This window comes from Balaenoptera borealis (genome assembly GCF_965194805.1).
Source record: "Balaenoptera borealis genome assembly, chromosome: 3".
Classification (NCBI taxonomy): domain Eukaryota; kingdom Metazoa; phylum Chordata; class Mammalia; order Artiodactyla; family Balaenopteridae; genus Balaenoptera; species Balaenoptera borealis.
Genome location: NC_138866.1, coordinates 16,786,208 through 16,807,075, shown reverse-complemented (window position 1 = coordinate 16,807,075; position 20,868 = coordinate 16,786,208).

Genomic DNA, 20,868 nt, shown 5'->3' with positions numbered 1-20,868 from the left:
TTGATTCATGGAAGAGCACTGTCTATGTAATGCCCAGTGGAGTCTGGGCTACTCAGCCATGATGGCAGGTTATCATAAACTGCTCCTCTGAGAGGCTGTAAACCAGCCTGGGACAATAATCACCAACAAATGAGGATTCTGCAAAGGTGCCTAGATCTGAGGAGTGCAGTTCCTTTGAGTAAATAGACTAGTAATCGTGCCTAGGGTATGGTTCTAGCAGTGGCAGCAAATTTCAATACAGTATACTATCCTTGAAGGATAGATTAGTAGTATAGCAGGGCATTTAATGGCAACAATGGGCTCATTTGCAAATGGAAGCTTCTCGCAGTTCCTCTTCAGATTTGTGATATAAATACAATCATTTTTCCCTTCGTAGATGTACTGCTCCATTGGGAAATCACGACTGATGCCATAAAGTGGGTTCTTGCAGGAGGAATTTGAAGATATTCTCCTATATTGCACAGGATCTGAAGTTAGAGAAGGTTCTTCTCCAAGTTAAAATAGGAACTGAAGCAATGCCATATAGACTCCTCTGTTGGAATTTTGGAAAAGCCTGATGAATTTGTTTTAAAAAGTCAGTGGAGTCTGATATTGAAAGATAAGGATCACAATGATGAAGTTAAAGTCTCAAAATTCTAGCAATAACTAGATTTAGAAAATTAGATATCTTGGCATCCAGTCTTCAAGTTTCCAGATGAAATTAATAAGGAAAATGAAGTTGGGAAATTAAACCTTTATATAGCATCCCCTATTATATTACAGGATGGCAGTGAAGTGTTGTGTTAATAGAATTCTAGAGCCAGTTTCCACCTTCAGGTTTAACTAGGTACTAACTCTATGGGGCCCTGGGCATGAATTAATTTATAGAGCTCTGTCAAAAAGGGTCTGATAAGAGGAATATCTACTTCAGAGGATAAATGAAATTATTAAATAAGTTAATACATAAAAATACTTCAAAAATTCCCAGCACACAGAATAACATTCAATAAAATACTTGTTATTAATATTGGAAACATATAGCTATACAAAGTCAAAACTGATCCTACTTAGCACTGATTCCATAAAGTAATAAAGATGTGTAGAAAAAAAACATGATTTACCAATTCCCTGATCGCCTCTGAATGCTTTTGGGTTCTTCATTTAAATGTTGTTTATACCTACTTGAAACATTCTAGAAGACGGCATATTCCTTTTTTCTTAAATCCCCCAATTGATTCTCTGAAGATCTTGAAACTGATGGAGGTTTCATTAAGTCTTCTCGCAGCTATGGACCCTCAGTCAACACCCTAGATTTTGCATTATCCTTCTGTACAGTAAAGACTTTTGTGTCAGAATGCTATGAGTTGAATTCACATGATTTTACTCGTTGAATTTGCTTTTTTCCCCACCAATTATACAAGAATGGACATATGTTCTCTAAATTGATTTATTAAAGAATATTTTTTGAAAGGAGGCTCTCAACATCAGATGAACACAGGCATGAAAATAGCAAGGATTTTTTTTAATCTTCTTTTCATTGCATTCAGAAAGCAGCAGACTAAGGAGGTGCTTGTGGTGAGGCGGAAGGCAGTCATCGAAGGCAATGAATGCATCATATGGTTTTCAGCTTAGAAAAGCTGTTTTAAAAGACTTTGCAGAAGGAACCCTCATTTGCAGAAAATCAAGAAAATTTCATAGCTTTTATTCTGTGTTCTGTCATTTGAATACAAATGAACTCAATGGAAATATTCTTGCCTGAACTAGAAAACTTCAGATCAACCACAGCAACAGTCTGCAGCCCTGGAGTGACAATTTTGAAGAAGGGTTACTGTCTAGGTAACTGTCCTGGGAAGAGTAGTGTGGGAAAGAGAGAGGAGTCAACATGTTCCTGTGGCTTTAAGATATTAAATAAGTACTCTGTCATTACTGAGACCTGGCATTGTCTTACAAATGGAGAAAGTGAAGACAAGAAATATGAATGATTTGCCTCATGTCTCAATGCTATTTTATCAGTAGAACTAAAACTAAATTGTTTTGACCCATTAACTTAAAAATTATCTTTCATGAAATTTGCATTTAATTATTTTCAAAATCATTGCCAGCTCTTTATTCCAAGAATTTTTCGTTCTTAATTTTTTAATGCATACCTCAGCTACCAGGAGACTATTTTCTAGTAACATATTCAGGAAATATAATTTATTTTATGACTCTTTCTCCCATATTCTACATGAATACCTGTGTGTAGAATTCTTTTATCGTCTATCTGTCAAAATTCTAGAGATACTGCTTCATACGTTTGTAGTTTTTTTATTATTATGAATGTGTTTCCTTTGTAGGTATTATGTGTTACTAACCAATTATTTTTTCTTTTCCCTTAAAATTAAAAAAAGAAAAAAACCTCAGGCTGTAGATTGATGTTGTTACCGTTGCAGTCATATTTAATGATAGTCTAGGATTTTTAAAAATCTGGACACAGTCTTTTCATCAGCTCAGGAAAAAATATGGTTCAGTTATAGTTTTGAATAATGCTTCTCTTCCAATTGTCTTTCTTAACTGATGTTTTATTATATTTCCACTTATTTAACCCCTGGTTTGCTCCACACTCTTGAAGAGTCTAAGTTTTCCTTTACTTTTTGAAAAGTTTTTCTTCTCTTCTACTTCTATCTTTTGCTGTTGTGGATGAAGATAATAAAAGGTTACTCTATTTTAATTTCCCCTTAATTTTTTCTTAATTCCTTCAAAACAGATTCTCTAATGTCAACTCCTTGCTCTCTCCTCATAGTTTCTCCAAGTTACTTGATCATATTCTACTGCATCATTTTTCAGGATATCAGGCATATAGCCTCTCAGATTTTCATCACTATCATTTCAAAGACCTAGTGCAGCCTTGGCTTCTGTTTATTCAGACTTGAATGGCAGGAGGTCTGTTCAGCATTTGGCTGTCCTCCTCAATGTTTATGTGAAAATCGGGTACTTTATCACCTTCATATTCTAATACTCATCTATTCAGGTTAGTTATCTGATGAATATTCTCCAGTTTGATTTTTCCAGTCTTCTGAAATTTCCTTTTAGGTAGGTGTAGGTGTTCACTATCTAATATGAACTCCTTTTGCTGTGTGTATCTCCACCCCTAATTATAACACTTTCATGAGCCCCTAAGCATCAGAGAATAGTGTGTCTACATCCATTCTTTTCTAATTTTTAGTCTGTGTTGCATATTAAGTGCTATACCCTGGGGAAAGAAGGGAGGGGGTAACTTCAGTTTTGCCTCCTTCTCCCCCACTGATTTAGTTATTCAGTCATTTATATAAAATGGTCTCATTATGTTTCTTTTATGCTTGAGTATTACAATACTATGTTATTTATTTTGTTGCCCAAAGTGTTCTAGCTTTACCCATTGGGACCTCTTTCTGACAGGCTCTTGTGTCCCTTTAATATGTTCCCAACATTTTGTTTCTTTGAGCACTTTTTTACTTTCTGGCTGAAAATTTTCATCAGTTTCCTTTAGTAAATCATTTTAAGTGATAAGCTCTTCAGAGGGACATTCTTTGGTGGAAATATCAGGACACTATTTGTTGGTCCTTTTTGCTCACTATCATTGCAAAGACCTTTTCAAAGACCATTCCCAAGACGCTTTTTGTATATTTCTAGCATCAGCCCTAGAATCAGCCATTTCTCCAAGGAGGCCTGGCTCCTTTTATTGGAAAATGTTCTTTAGAAACCAAGATACAAGTGCTAGGTATAATCTTTCTTTAAAATAATAATAATAAAAAAAAACTATGATGATGAACTGATGCTTACTTTCATGAGTATCTGAAATTCAAGTCAGTGCATACACACGGTTCAATTTGCTTTTACGCTAAGCTAGTTAATATTATGTCCTCACAAAGCAAAAATTATGCAAGATATAGCTTTTATTTTATTTTACACCAGAATTTGATATTTCACTATTTTATCTAATTCAATTTTTAACATTTCATATTGTGAGAACTTTTTGAACAAAATAACACCTTTAAAATATTTATCCAAACTGAAATTAAAAAGAGCCTAAATTTCACTTTAAACCAGCAGATGATATAATTTTATTTATGAGATATGTCTCTAAAATATCTTTCTTCCTTAGTTTTGAATAAAAGATCAGAAACAGAATCTTTAAACTGGTAAGAGGTTATTGTTTGTTTGCTTGTTTTTTTTGTTAATTTGACATTTATAGCCTGACAATTATAACAAAAATAAAATAGCACAGCATTTTGGGTATCTCATAAATCCGATAACAAAATAGCTACTGTAATGGAATTAGACAATAAACCATAAGCTCTGGAGAAAAGAATTAAAAGGGAATCAGTAGAGAAAAAGCTATTTCCATATAAACTTTAGAAAAATATATGAAGTTCTAAGGAAAACCATTTTGTGTTTGGAACATGAATATATGGGCTCAATTCTAAATCCATAGACAGCTGTCTGTAACCTTGGCCCAGTGACTTAACAGATTTGACCTGCAGTTTTCTTATTGAAAACTGAAGAGAATTTCCCAACTCTGCTTACTTTCCAGCGTTCTTGTGAGATCAAATAACATAATGCACATGAGGGCTATTTTTAAATCGCAAAATGCTATGCAATGTAAATTGCTTTTGTTAGTCTTAATGAATATGCATCATGACATTGTAAATAAGAACTGGAATTCTTGGACTGAAAGGGAAAACATAGATAATGAAGTGATTTTAATGGTATGTCCATGAAACTCACAGCTCATTTTTGTAATCCTAACAGCTACCACGGTACAGCATCTATCGCAGTTAGTAAGTACCGGAATAAAAGTGAAGAACATCAAAAAAACATGATATTTCTCTTTCTGTTTCTACTGCTGGTGCCCTCTTTCAGCATGACCTATTTTGATGGCCTTCAAACCAACCAGCTTCTCTATGTATTCTAGCCAATTAGCCTAAAGTACTGCAGGAGTTATCTTTCTAAAGCCCAGTATTACCATGTCATTCCAGATCTGCAATAATGTCTCCTCATTACTATAAAAAAATTCTAAATTTTTCAACATAATATCAAAATATCCAACTTAGCTTTCTATATCTATTTCCACTATTCCGTCACACAAAAGTTATGCCTCAACTAAAATCTATTACTGCTTTTTTTAATGAATATATACTACTTTTTCCTTCTTTTACTGAAGAATGATAGGTAGTATTTATTGAAAGCAGTGACAAGTGGGTATTTGTCTCTTGCTAAATAGCCTTACATTGACAATCTCACATGAAAGAAAAGGAAAGGAAGTTCAAGTAAGTATTTTCAAATGACTAACTCCTGAGTTCAGCAGATGAGAACTACTCAGAAGGAACAAAAGACTGTAGTAATCACTGATAGATTGTCAGAGTTATTGGGAATTTAAAGAAAAAGATTGCTGAGTATTGAGAGGAAGTTTTAGAGAATAAACAGGGTTTGAAATGACTCTTAATTGATGACAGGAATATATCTGTATGTCATCTGCATACAAGTGAACATTCTCATTCAGAAGAAAAATTGGAATCTGATGGGTAAAATTATTGTGTGATAAATACCCCAAGGTATTTTACTTATTCATCCTTTTATTTATTCATTAATTCAACAAATATTGATTGAGCACCTACTACGTGCTTGACACTTTCCCACCCCTTAGAAATAAAGCGGTAAACAAACAAGTTCCAGCTCTCAAAGAACTTCTATTTTAGTGTTAGTGGGGGAAGACTCACCATAACAAAGAAACAAAAAGACATGACATGCCAGGTTATAGTAAGTGCAATGAAGAAAAATAAAGCTGAGGATGGTGTTGAAGAGTGATGGGGACAGAGGGGTAGCTCTTTTATTCAGGGAGTTTAGGGAAGAACTCTCTGATGCGTGTGTATCTGAGAGAGACCCGTGTACTTGAGGGAATGAGCCATGTGCATACCTGGGAGAAGGCCTGTCTGGAGGACAAGAAGTACCAAAGCCCTGAGGCAAGGGCATTCTTGAAAAGTTCTGAAACAGTCACAGGACTCTGTAGCTGTAGCAGAGAGAGCCAGGGAAAAGAGGGTTAGGCGACAAGGCTGGAGAGGAAGCTGTGAACATAGCCATCGAAGGCGTTAAGGTCAGCAGGTGGACTCCGGATGATATTCTGAGAAAGACAAGATGTTGGTAATTGACTGTGAGCCAACAAGTAACACGATCTGACCTGAGTTTAAATCAATCCCTCTGGCTGCTGCTGAAATAGACCTTGAGAAGGACGAGGAGGAATCAGGGAGCAGTGAGGAGAACAGAGTCATATTCAGGTGAGAGGAGCTGGGGATGGCTTAGGGCAGTAGCTGCAGAGATGGTGAGGCTCGCCCATCCATGATTTCCTGCTGTCTTTGGGATAAAGCAACCCTCTTTCATTTGGCCTAAAGGTGTGTTCCCTTCTTGTGTCAAAAACCACATTTGCCTGCTCTTTTTGTCCCCATCACCGTCCGCATTACATTTCTCCGTCCAAACCGTCTTTCAGTGCGTGACCTTTGGAGGTTACTTTCTCTACCATAAATATTCTTCCGATCCTTATTCACCTAGTGGACTATTCTCACCTTTTAAATTTCAGTTCTTCAAAAAAGTCCTCTCCAATCTAATACACTGGGTCAAATTCTCTTAACATAGTCTCTCATCACATGTGGTATTTACACTTCAAAGCAGTGGCCATAATTGTAAGTTTACATCTATTTATGTGACTTTTAAATTTTTTTTCCGTCTGACTGACTGTGAGTACAATTAGGGAAGGAACTACATGGTTTCTTTGCTCTCCATTAACCAGTCCAATACCTAATATATTTAGTGCTTTTATTTGTTGAGAAAGAGGGAATAAACATCAAGTAGGGAGTTGAACCAAAGTCTCATGCAAAGAGAACTGTGTTTGACATGTGAATACATGGCTTAATATCAGTTTTTCATGTTAAAACCAAAGGGCTTTGGTTTCTCCATGTATAAAATTCAGAATTTGGGGATGACTAGGATAACAGACTCTAAGTTTTCCTGAGGCTCTAAGATTTAAGACAAATAAGTAGTATTACTGACAACATTAATTTCCTCTTTTGATTACAGCATGGTATTTGCATAACTCTAAGAGATTGAACAAATGCAGTTATATCTTTGTTTTATATTTTTTATTTTTATGTTTTTACATCTTTGTTTTTAAGTTAAGGAGAATTAGTCTAAAAATATAAGTATGCACAGTAGAAGTAGAAGAGGTTACCAATTAAAAATGACATGAACTATACAGAGAAAATTAAATAGGAAAACCTGAGAGAAGATGAATCTCGTGAAAATGTAGCTGGCTCTACATACAGGCAGAGGGGACTGGGGCCTCTGTGTGGTGACTTGAGAGATGTGCACTCAGGAACCCGGAATCCCAAAGAGTTGTTATTAGATAGATCCTGGAGAATACACATGAGTTAAACATGTTTCTCAATAGCTGTCCCAAATTGGAGACTAGAACACTCCATTTATGGCATATTTGGTACCTAGGCAAGAAGTGAGTTTAGGAGCTTAATATCAACCCATTTCTAGAGCAGAAATGTCCACCTAGTTGTCATTGAACATATAGGATATCACCCTCAAAATATTTGATCAGAGTAAAAACAAGAAGAGGAAAATAAACACTGCAGATATTTATCAGATTAACATGCTTGAATAGGTAGTAAGTATTTGCTCTGGAGAGCTAATAAGTATTTGCTCTGAACAAAATTTTGACAAGTGCCAGGGCAATGAGGGCAATGAGAAGAAAAGTCCTTGAGAATGCACACAAGCTGATTTTTTTCCTTCTTTCTTATTTAGAAAATAAAATTTTAATTGATGCACACTAATTTATACTCTAACACCATTGGGTAGAAAGAAAACATTTCTTCTCTGGTATAAACATGAGAGAAATTCCCATCTTATCATTATCTGTCACTCCCAGTACTACCAGAACTTATTGGAAACATCTGTAATATGATACTACGTTCCCTCATTTTGAGAAATGATCTGTGAATATGTCTGAGGAAACAAAGACAGGAAATGGGAGCAGAATAATTAAAGATGCATATACATGTATCATGTGTCACATCTGAGAACTAATCTGTATATAGGATATAGGAGAATAATATACATACGTGTTACATTTAAAATGTGATAATTTTGTGAGAAGCATCAAAGTTTGGTCTGAGAGTAGGGAAATCTGTGTATGTATGAATGGTGGTAACCAATCTATTTAAATAAAAGCATGTGAAACAAAACAAATAACCACCTATTCTGTTCAGTTAGCAATCTTGAGGAGACAGATCACGGTCTTAGCTTGGAATCTGTCATTAGTTGCATCAGGTTTCAAATAAGCCCACCCACTCATGTGACTTAAATTGGAGTTCTTTTCTCTATTTGCTCCAATACCCAGCCTTCCTGACAAGTTACTGTTGGAAATTCAGAAGCATAAACCTTAGGAACAATATCAGTGATGTTATTTATATCCGGAGAAAAATAATCATCTTTGAATAATGCACACACTCTTTGACATTCTCTCCATTCCCTTTTTTCTTTCTCTTTCATCACATGAAATTTTTTCAATTCTACTGAATTACCTGGGAAACAAAAACTCAATGAAATGCTCCATTTGACAGGAAAACATTTTAAACTATTAGGAAACAAATCATTTTTAGTTTCCAAGCACATATCTTGTCATTGATGCTTTGCTATTGATAATGATAGTATTAACTGCACGAAACAATATTATCCAGTACCATAAGGCAGAGTAAAGGAAGGAAATGTCTTTAGCTAGGGACCAAGGAGGGTTTTCTGTGTTTCTTTATAACCTAGAATCAAGCACATGGCATGCATATTATTGACTCTAGCCAAGGAGACATTTGCCTAGAGTTTTTTGTTTGTTTGTTTATTTGTTTGTTTGTTTTGTCACAAGACTTTATTTTTACAGAGCAGTGGTGCAGTCTTGGATTCACAGCATATTGAAGGGAAGGTACAGTGATTTCCCATATACTTTTTGCCCCGACACATGCATAGCCTCTCCCTATATCAACATCTCCTACCAAGTGGTATATTTGTTAACCATATATGAACCTACATTGACATATCAGAATCACCCAAAGTCTATAATTTACTTTAAGGTTCACTCTTGTTGTTATACATTCTATGGGTTTGGACAAATGGATAATGAATGACATGTATTCGTCACTGTCAGATACAGAGTATTTTCACTGCTTTAAAAATCTTCTGTTTTCTACCTATTTATCCCTCCCCATCCCCAACCCCTGGAAATCACTGATCTTTTTTCTGTCTCCATGGATTTGCCTTTTCCAAGAAAGTTAAAAGTTGAAATCCTACAGTAGGTCATCTTTTCAGATTGGCTTGTTTCACTTAGTAATAAACATTTAAATTTTCTCCATGTATTTTAATGGCTTAAGAGCTCATTTCTCCTTAGTGCTGAATAGCATTCCATTGTCTAGATATACAAGAGTTCATTTACCCATTCACCTATTGAAGGACATCTTGGTGGCTTCTATGTTTTGGCATATGAACAAAACTGCTATAAACATCCATGTGCACGTTTTTGTGTGGGCATAAGTTTTCAACTCTCTAGGGTAAATACCAAAGAGTATGATTGCTGGACCATATGTTAAGAGTTGCTTCGTTTATAAGAAACTGCCAAACTCTCTTCCAAAGAGGCTTGTAGTATTTTGCATTTCCACCAGCAATGTATAAGTTTCTGTTTCTCCTTATCCTTACAAGCACTGGATATTGGCAATGTTCCAGATTTTGGTCATTCTGAGAGGTGTGTGGTGCTATCTTGTTTTAATTTGCATTTCTCTGATGAGATACGATGTTGAGCATCTTTTAATATGCTTATTTGCCATCTGTATATCCTCCATGCTAGAGTGTCTGTTAGGGTTTTGGCCAATATTTTGATGAGGTTGTTTATTTTCTACTGTTGAATTTTAAGAGTTCTTTGTACATTTTGCATCAGTTCTTTATCAGATATGTCTTTTGCAAGTATTTTCTCCTGGTCTGTGGCTTGTCTTCTCATTCTCTTGACATTGTAATGGGAAAGTATTTTTATTTTGGAGAGTGCTATTGTACATAGTATTGTGTTTTTAATTTCAAATTTCTCATGTTTATTTCTATTATATAGGAAAGAAATTGACTTTTGTATATTAATCTTGTATCTTACAACTTTGATATAAACACTTAATAGTTCCAGGAGGGTTTTTGGTGTTGTTTATTCTTTTGGATTTTCTACATAGACAATCATGTCATCTCTGAACAAAGACACTTTTATTTCTTCCTTCCCAATCTGTATGCCTTTTATTTACTTTTCTTGACTTGTTGCATTAACTAAAACTTCCAGTACAATGTTGAAAAGGAGTGGTGAGAAGGGACATTCTTACCTTATACCTGATCTTAGAGAGAAAGCTTCAAGTACCTCACCATTGAGTATAATGTTAACTATAGAATTTTTTAGACTTCTTTTGTTTTACCTAGTTGAGGAAGTTCCCTTCTATTCCTATTTTACTGAGATTTTATCATGAGTGTTGGATTTGGCCAAATGCTTTTTCTGCATCTATTGATATGATCATGTGATTTTTCTTTAGTTGATTGATACGGTGAATTACATTAATTGATTTTTGAATATTGAACCAGCCTTACATACATGGAATAAATTCCACTTGCTCATGGTATATAATTATTTTCATACAATGTTGAAATTGATATGCTAATGTTTTGTTGAGGATTTTTGCATCTATGCTTATGTGAGATAATTGGTCTGTAGTTTTCTTCTCTTGTAATTTTTGTCTCATTTTGACATTTGGGTAATTCTAGACTCATATAACTAGTTAGGAAGTATTCCCTCTACTTCTATTCTCTGAAAGAGATTGTTAGAGAGTTGGTATAACTTCTTCCTTAACTGTTTGGTAGAATTCAGCAGTGAACCCATCTGGGCCTGGTGCTTTCTTCTTAGAAGGTTGTTAATTATTGATGCAGTTCTTTAACAAATATAGGCCTAGTCATATTATCTAGTTCTTCCTGTGGGAGTTTTGGAAGATTGGGTCTTTTAAGGAATTTGTCAATTTCATTTAGGTTATCAAATTTGTGGGCACAGTTGTTCATAGTATTTCTTTATTATCCTTTTATGTCCATAAGACTTGTAATGATATTCCCTCTTTCATTTCTGATATTAGCAATTTGTGTCCTCTCTCTTTTTTTTTCTTAGAGGCTTATCAATGTTATTGATCTTTTCAAAGAACCAGATTTTATTTTCACAATTTTCTCTTTTGATACCCTATTTCCAATTTCATTTCTTTCTGTTTTAATAATTATTATTTCTTTTTTTTTTTGCTTACTTTGGATTTAATTTGCTGTTCTTTTTCTGGTTTCCAACATAAGAAATTAGATTATTAATATTAGATCTTTCCTCTTTTCTAATATATCACCCACTGATATCAATTTCCCACTAAGTACTGCTTTTTGCTGCATCCCCCAAATTTTGGTATGTTGTGTTTTCATTTTTATTTAGTTCAAAATATTTTGAGATTTTTTTCTTTGACCCATGTGTTATCTAGATGTGTGTTTTTTAATCTCCATATATCTTGGGATTTTCTAGTTATCTGTCTGACATTGATTTCTTGTTTAATTCACTGTAGTCTGAGAACAGATATTGTATGATTTCTTTCCTCTTTTTTTTTGTTTTAATTTGTAAAGGTGTGTTTTATGGTCCATAATGTGATCTATTTTGAGGAATGTTCCTTGTGAGCTTGAGAAGAATGTGTGTTCTGCTCTTGTTGGATGAAATATTCTATAGGTGTCCATTATATCCAGCTGATTGATAGTGTTGTTAAGTTCAACTATGTCCTTACTGATTTTCTGCTCTCTGGATGTGTCCATTCCCTGATAGAGTAATGTTGAAGTCTTCAACTATGATAGTGGATTCATCTATTTCTCCTTGATGTTGTATTAAATTTTTCCTCACATGGTTTGTTGTTATGTGCACACACATGTAAGGATTGTGACGTCTTCTTGGAGAATAACCCCTTTATCATTATGCAGTGTCCTTCTTTATCCCTGATACCTTTCTTTATATACCTTTTATATACCTTTATATATATATATTCTTTATATACCTTTTATATACCTTTCTTTATAGCTTCCCATGCTTTCTTTTGATTTTTGTTAGTATGGAATATTTTTATCTATTCAATTACTTTTAATCTTCATGTGTCTTTATACTTAAAGTAGTTTTTTGTAGACAACATATAGTTGGGTCTTGTTTTTTGATCCAATCTGACAATTTCTGTCTTTTAATTGGTGCATTTAGACCATTAATATTCAAAGTGATTATTGTTTATAGTTGGATTAATATCTATCATAGTCATTACTGTTTCCTATTTGTTACCCTTGTTCTTTGTTCCTATTTTTGTCTTCCACTTTTCTTCTGCCTCTTGCTGTTTTAATTGAGCACTTTATATGATTCCACTTTCTCTCCTCTCTTAGCATATTAGATATACTTCTTCTTTTACTTTTCTTTAGTGTTTGCTCTAGTATTTGCCATGTACATTTGTGAAAATCTAAGTCCACTTTCAAATAACACTATATTACTTTATGGCTGGTATGAATACCTTATAATAACAAAATGAATTTAATTCCCCTCTCTTGCCCTTTGTATCATTGTTGTCATTCATCTTACTTATATTTAAGCATACATAAACATATATGAAATAAACATGTATAATAAAAATATGTATATAATAAAATACATTGTTGGTATTATTATTTTGAACAAATTATCTGTTTATTCAATAACAGTAAGAAAAATACATTTTGTTATTTTACCTCCACTTATTCCTTCTTTGATGCACTTCTTTACTTTATACTTCCAAGTTTCTGACCTACATTATTTTCCTTCTCTCTAAAGATTTTTTAACATTTCTTGCAAGGCAGGTCATTTGCCTTGATTTTATTCTCTGTAATTTCAGATTACTAGTTGTGAAAAACCTATGGCTTGGAAACAGGGCATCATAGAATGCCAAAGTTCAGGAATTGATGTAGCAAAAACTATGGATAGCAATCCAAATGGAAATTAATCCCAGGGTGGTGAATAGAATTTTTTTTTAATCAGAGGTAGTGGTCAACTACATACAGATCAGATTAGTGCATAAATGTTGAATTATGGCTAGTAGTAGGCTATGTAGGGTAGGGGATTCCATTAATTTATTAGCATTGCTCTTATATAAAATCCCTGTGCTTTGGACAGTCAAAAGTTAAATTGAAAACACTAGAGAGTCTTGATCTCTAAGGTCGTAAGAAGTAGCTTATGTTCTAGCAAATGAACGGGTTATTTCCCTCAGGATGAAATCCAAATGGTATTCAGGAGACCCAGGTCTCACCAGCATTTGGTGTTGACAGAGTTTGGGATTTTTCCATTCTAATAGGTATGCAGTGGTATCTCACTGCAGTATTAATTTGTAATTTCCTTAATGAAATATGATGTGAAGCATCTTTTTATATGCTTATTTACCATCTGGATATCTTCTTTGGCAAGGTGTATGTTCAGATTTTTGGTTGATTTTTTAAACAGGTTGTTCACTATCTTATTGTTGAGTCTTGAGAATTCTTTGTATATTTTACATAACAGACCTTTCTCAGATATGTTTTTTTGCAAATATTTTCTCCCAGTCTGTGGCTTGTCTTCCACCTCTTGATAACGTCTTTTGCAGAACAGAAGTTTTAATTTTAATGAAGTCCAGCTTATCAGTTATTTCTTTTATGATGGTTCCTTTGTTGTTATATCTAAAAAGTCATCATCTTATGTAAGGTCATCTAGATTTTCTCCCATGTTATCTTTTAAGTGTGTTATAGTTTGGTATTTTATATTTAAGTCCACTTTTAATTGATCTTTGTGCAGCCTGTTAGGTCTCTAACTTCACTTTTCTGCATATGGATGTCCATTTGTTCCAGAACCATTTGTTGAAAAGACAGTCTTTGCTCTAATGTATTGCCTTTGCTCCTTTGTCAAAGATCAGTTGACTATATTTGTGTGAATCTCTTTCTGGGCTCCCTATTTTGTTCCATTGATCTATTTGTTTATTCTTTTGCCAACATTACATTGTCTTGATTACTTTAGCTTTATAGTAAGTCTTGAAGTCAGGCAGTGTCAGTCCTCCAACTGTGTCCTTCTATTTCAATATTGTGTTGACTATACTGAGTCCTTTACCTCTCCACAGCAACTTTAGAATCAGTTTGCCAACATCCACAAAATAACTTGCTGGGGTTTTGGCTGGGATTGCATTGAATCTATAGATCACGTTGAGAAGAATTAACATTTTGAGAATACTGGCTCTTACTATCTATGAATTTGGACCATCTCTCCAAACTGTAGTTTGTCTTAAATAGCTTTTATATATATATTGTTAGATTTAAACCTAAATATTTTTATTTTGGCGGCTGCTAATGTAAATAGTAGTATATTTTTAAATTTCTAATTCCATTTGCTCATTACTGTTATATATTTTTAAAAGATTGACTTTAGTTTAGACACAAAGTGTTCCTTTATTCTCTGTTTTCTTGAATAGTTTATATAATATAGAAGCTATTTATTTAAGGAAGAAATAAGACTGAATATTTTACTCGGATTTTGTGTGTAAATTGTTGACTACTGATACAGTCTCTTAAAACCATCAGGTGTATCTAGGTGAGTTCTTAGTAATTTTTAGAACTTTATATATGATAATAATATGTATGATGATAATAAGTTTTCTTTTTTTGCTTTAATCTTTCTCTTTCATCATGTTTAGATGAATCTTTTTGTTATTATTAAAGCTGATTTTTTAGAAATTTTCTTTAATTGTCTTTGAAATGGCATGGTAATGTATCAGTTTTTATTATTCTTATTGACAAATTTTAATATTTTCCTCCATGTTAATTTGTTTTATATTTTCCATGTTTTTTCTTTAATTTATACTTATAAGCATATATACTCATATATATATATACACACATTCATGAATGAATTGATTTACTCAAGATTTTTTATACCCCCATTAGATATATGTATTATAGTTCATGTTTTATTACTCATGTTTAAATGTTTAACAAAGACAAACTTTATTCAATATCTCTTCTCCTTACCTGAACAATAATGTGAGATTTGTACATTGGTTTAATCAATTTATCTTCCTTAATTGTTGATTTGTTTAGAGTTTTGCATACAACTTATTTTGACATTTTCCAATTTATATATTATTATTTGGGTTATCATCAATGCTTACTTACAGTTACCTAAATATTTGCTGATATTTTTCTTAACATTGCTGTTGGTACACCATCCTTCCATCCTTTAGCAATTATTTTAATAAAATTATGAGTCAAAAATTCAGACTTTTTTCTAGTTTGTTTTTATTTTATATTCACAACAAGATTTTAACTGGACACAGAGCTAAGACAAACATTTTCTCTCAGCACTTAAAAATATCATTATTTCCTGGACTCTATTATTTTTGATAAGACACCTCCTTCCATTCAAATTTTTATGGTGTTTGTTTGTTTTTAACAGATAAACTTTTCTCAGCAGGTTAGTTAATGATTTTTAGTGACTTGGGTATTTTACATTTCAATAAAGTTTGTATAAAAAAGAATATTATTTATCCTCCTGTGTACTTGGTGTGATTTGTGATTCTTTGGTATGAACAGTCATGTCTTTCATGATTTCTGGAGTATTTTTAATTGGTTAAATTTTATTTTCAAATGTTTACATTTGCCAATGCTTTTAGATCTCTCTGTATGAAATTAGTTTGGGGACACCCTTTTAAGTGTGTCTTCTGTGTCTTTTAATATTTTTTCTATGTTTCAAAACAAAATAAATCTTTGTAACTTTGTACACATACATGGGTAATTTTTTCCTGTCTATCAGTTCATCAGTTCTGTGTTCAGCTAAGTCTAATCTTATCTTTAACTCATCTGTTGAGTTCACAATATCAAAGGCCATGTATTTAGTAAATATTTTAGTATATTTTAAATAATGTTTCTTGTCTTTTTACCCCTTTTGTCCACTTTCTTCCAGTCTTGCTTTTACTTTTGGAATTAGTTTTCATTTTTTTCCAGATTCTCCTGTAATGTAAATTTATTTTGTGCTCTATTTTATGTTACATGTGTTATCTCAGCTTCATGTACATTATTTCCTGATGTTTTTGTTGTTTGATTTTGAGCTCATTTTTTTTTTTTTTCCTGAGTTTTTTTTTCTAGGAAGTTTCCATCAACCATAGGTTGTGGAATTATTCCTACATAGTAGCTTTGAGCATTTCTTTTTGATCCAGTGTTATCTTTACATTTGTTTTGTGGCTTGGAATTTCCACTTCCTCAGAACAATATAAATCTAGAATTGATACGTAAATGTGCAAACCTATCTTTTTTGTTGTTCTCATTAGATACTTTTTTTCCTTTTCCATCTAGAATCCAAAGCAAATTCTTGTAGATTCAATGGCTTAAGAGCAGAGTTTTTCCTCATACTCTTCAATGGAGGGAAGAGTAATTCTAGATTTCTAGTTAAGCAGAAATACTGTGTAATTTTGAAGGTCCAAACACATAACTAATGTTTCTGACTGAGCTTCTATATTCAGCTACAACATTCCCCTACTTCATCATATTATCAGCTCCTGAGCTTACTTTTATGAATTTTGTACCTTTTTTATTATGTCTTCATTGAGTTCTCTTCCTTTGTTTTCTGGATGGCTATATATATTTTTAATTTATTGCTCTCTTATTTTATCAAGTTTACCTGTGTTTCTAGCAGGAGAAAATATCTGTACTTTTTCAGCCCACATGTTGCTGAAATAAGAACTTCAAATAGAACTTTACCTTGGAAAAGTCGTTTAATTCCTCTAGCCCTCATTTTCCTTATTTTTACAGTAAAAGTTTTGAACTAGTTGTAGTTTAAGAGCCTCTCTGCAAAGATCTATAAATTTATAACTATGTAGAGTATTAACTAATTACTGGAATAAAGAATATATGCCAGAATAAAAACAAAATTATACATTATATTCAGCAATTGGGAGTATACTTTAATGACTTTAATGTCTCTTACCCATGGGAAATACAAATTGATTTATAGATAGATAGATAGATAGATAGATAGATAGATAGATAGATATGGATATAGATATAGTTGATCCTTGAACAAGTTAAGGGTTACGGACACAGATCCTCCGTTTGGTCATAAACCTACGTTTATGACCAACTACTTGAATGCCACTTTCAAGCAATTTACTGTGACTGTAACCAGGGAGAAGATTATGTAACCTGCATTATTGCCCTATTAAATATTTGTCCATGCTTCCTTTGTTTCTGTGGTCCTATACAAATAAATAAAAACATGAGCTTGTGCTGTCTCAACTGGTATGAGAAATTTGGCTGGCTATCTATGAGCAATCACAGCAGTTCAAGGCGCAAAATACCCACCACCCCTGCCCTTTTGTGGCAGTTGCTTAGGCTGGGTGTTACAACTCTGTGCATTTGAGCCCATCATCAAAAATGCAGTGTTTAGATCTCCTGAGGTCTTCAAAGATTCATATTTTTGGTGGATAGTTGGAAACACCATTACAATATTTGGTATTGAGTTTAGTAAGGTATAAAGGGAGTGGAATTCTTTGATTGGTTTCTGTACATTTTTGTAAATACTTCCCTCAAGTTGGATATAAATGAGCCAGTCTGTACTCTGGCCTAGGGAGAGGAAACAACTGTCAATTTGTCAGACATTTAAGTCAATGATCTAAAGATAATTAAATATACACAAGGGAGAAATAAGTAAGAAGGCTGGTAAGTTAAGTCCAACATTTGGGGCAGGTTAAAAGTTAGTGGACAGTGAAACAGGCAGTGCAAAGCCTTTGAAGATCTGTTATACAAATGAACAACATGAATTCTGCTTTAGATATGAGAGATGTCAGTTACACATTGTCCATATTGGCATACAACTAAATATATCAATTACTAGGTGATACGGGGATGAGGGATAAATTGGGAGACTGGGATTGACATAGACACACTACTGTATATAAAATAGATAACTAATAAGAACCTACTATATAGCACAGGGAACTCAATGCTTTGTAACGGCCTATATTAATGGAAATATAGGAAAGAATCTGAAAAAAGAATGGATATATGTATATGTATAACTGATTCACTGTGCTGTACATCTGAAACTAACACAACATTGTAAATCAACTATACTCAAATAAAAATTTTAAAAAATAACAAATTACCTTTCTATTGTTCAGTTCAGCAAGCCAATAAAGTTCCTTGAACTCTGAAAAAATTATTAGTTATGTTAATAAAAACTTATTAATATATGTGAAGAATTCAGGTACTTGAGTGTATGGTAGATCTAGTGCTTTTGAGTACGTAGGCATAACCCAGACTTGATTTTAAATGTAAACTTTTTGTTATTTTTGTTTCTATTCCAAGTGTGGAATTTTAATTTTTCATCTCTTTTGTTTGTTGTGAAGCTTGGTTAGTGTTCTTATCATACATAATTGAAGTGTAAATGTCACAGTATTTCTTTAAAAACAAATGCCAATTAAAGTGAGAGATGTTGGCAACAGGCACAAGTTCACTTCATTTATTTTAACATGTTCTGACCTTTTCATTATTTTGGTGGTAATTATTCCATGTTTTTGCAACCAACAAAAACTCAGATAGATTCTTTGATACTGTTCTCTCATTTGATTCAGAGTTCACACTTTCCTTTTCCTTGTTCTCCTAAGGATCACTGGTGAATTTCTCAGCTATACTTCTAAGGTTTATTTTACTAACAGTTAATTTATAGGTCTGCTCATTTAATTCCAAAAAAAAAATAACAAGTTTAATGGTTTAAGTTCTCTATCTGAATTATCCGTTTACTTCTATTAATGCTTACTTTGGTATTTACATTGTTGCATTTTTATTGGTGATTCTTTTTTCTCTCTTGTAGCACATGATGAAGAACTCCTTAAGGTAAAAGATAACATCATATTCGTCTTGCTATCTTCAGCATCTAGTACATTCACTAGGACAGAGAGTTGTTTTTTTTTTTAATTAGTGAACTTGTGCTTACATCTGAAAACCTCTATTTAACTGCTTGTACCATGTTACTGGAGGTTACTAGAAAGTAGTCAAGGTTTTTTATAGTTTTTGCATTGCCTGAAGCTTTAATGAAGTATTTTGCCTACAAATTTAAGTAAAATAGAATTACTTAAAATACTTTTTGATTTTACGCTTGTTCTTAGCCTGACAATGGATAGTTATTTTGATGCATGTTAGTTTGGGTAGAACTAGTCAGTATATTATATATTTAAAGCAGCAAAACTCAGCAGAACAAACAAACTAACATGAGTCAACTCCTAACAAACAATTCTATTGTTTCTGTGTATAGATAAAAGGTTGCTTCAATTTGGTTTGCTGATTTAATAGTCACTGTTTAACTGTAAGGAACCTTGGAAATGGGGTCAGTTCAAATCTAGAATAACAACAACAAACAGTTGGCACAGAGAATTAGTACAATTTGTGATTTCCGCATGCACTATTGGGGAAAGATGGCACAGAGATATTGACCTCTAAGCCAAGTGGAAAGTCAGTATTTCCAGAAGTCATTAGTTATCCATTCTAATAACAAAGTCCTCAAGGCAAAGTGCAGTTAAGTTAAATCAGGAGAGAAGGAAGGAACAACAGATGATTACGTCAGTGAATATAACTGGTAATGTGTGTGTGTGTGTGTCTGTGTGTGTGTGTGTGTCTGTCTAGAGATGTGTGTGTGCCTGTGTGTGTATATACATACATATATATATATATATATATATATATATATATATATATATATATATATATATATACATATCCAGAAATAAGAACCAGACTAAATGATGTACCAATGGCTGTAATATTACAGAAGCTGTGAGTAATGAATTGGCAGGTGCTTATCTAATAAGATTTATGCTGTAAATAACTCAGCCACAGAAAAACCACAAGGACTGAGAAATGACATCCAAGGAAGAAACAGAGGTATGGTGCACGTGTGGAAAATGCAACTCTCTGATTAGAGCTTAGGAGAAAAAACATGAGATTGTTACCCAGTAAATGACGACTTTCTTAAAGCAGTTGGGGAGAAAACTTTGCTATAGTCAAAGATGTGTTTAGAAGCACAGATATGACCTGAGAGGACCCAGAGTCCTATTTAAGGCTGTGACCATCTATGGCCAGTAGGATTGGATCTGAGTGAGGTTTGGGCTTCCTTTGGCTCTCCTCCACACAAAACGTGGGAAGGACCTCAATACCAGGTAGAGGCCTATAACACTTAGTCTAACAGGGTATTTTCATTTCATTACTCTTTCCTTCTGACTGGGGTAAATCTCACAACTCATCAAAGGAAGACATGGAAATTCATAGAGATCCCAGCTGAGAATCTAAGCCCAGACACTGAATTTTGGTTTTTGCAGCTTTACATCAACCTACTCTTAGAACGTGAATGAGTGAACAAAGGCAGTTTCAGTGATTCCTGTTTGTTACCTTATCTTGGGTCAGTTCATGAGCATTTTGACATGAGTCATTTCATGTTCAACAAACTATTCCCTCCCCTTTAAGCTCAAACTAAATAAAAGTTAAACATCATGGTGATGATGCCATTACCTTACGCTGGAGTAGGCAAATGTAATAATGATGTCAATTATTTGCATGATTTAATCATTATCTACATACATTGTTATATATTTCTAATTTTCAACCAATAATTTAGAAACAATTGGACATTTATAGAATACATATCTCTTTAAAAAGGGAGTTGGCAAACTTTTTACTGTAAAGACACCAATAGTAAATACTTTGGCTTTGTAGCAATAT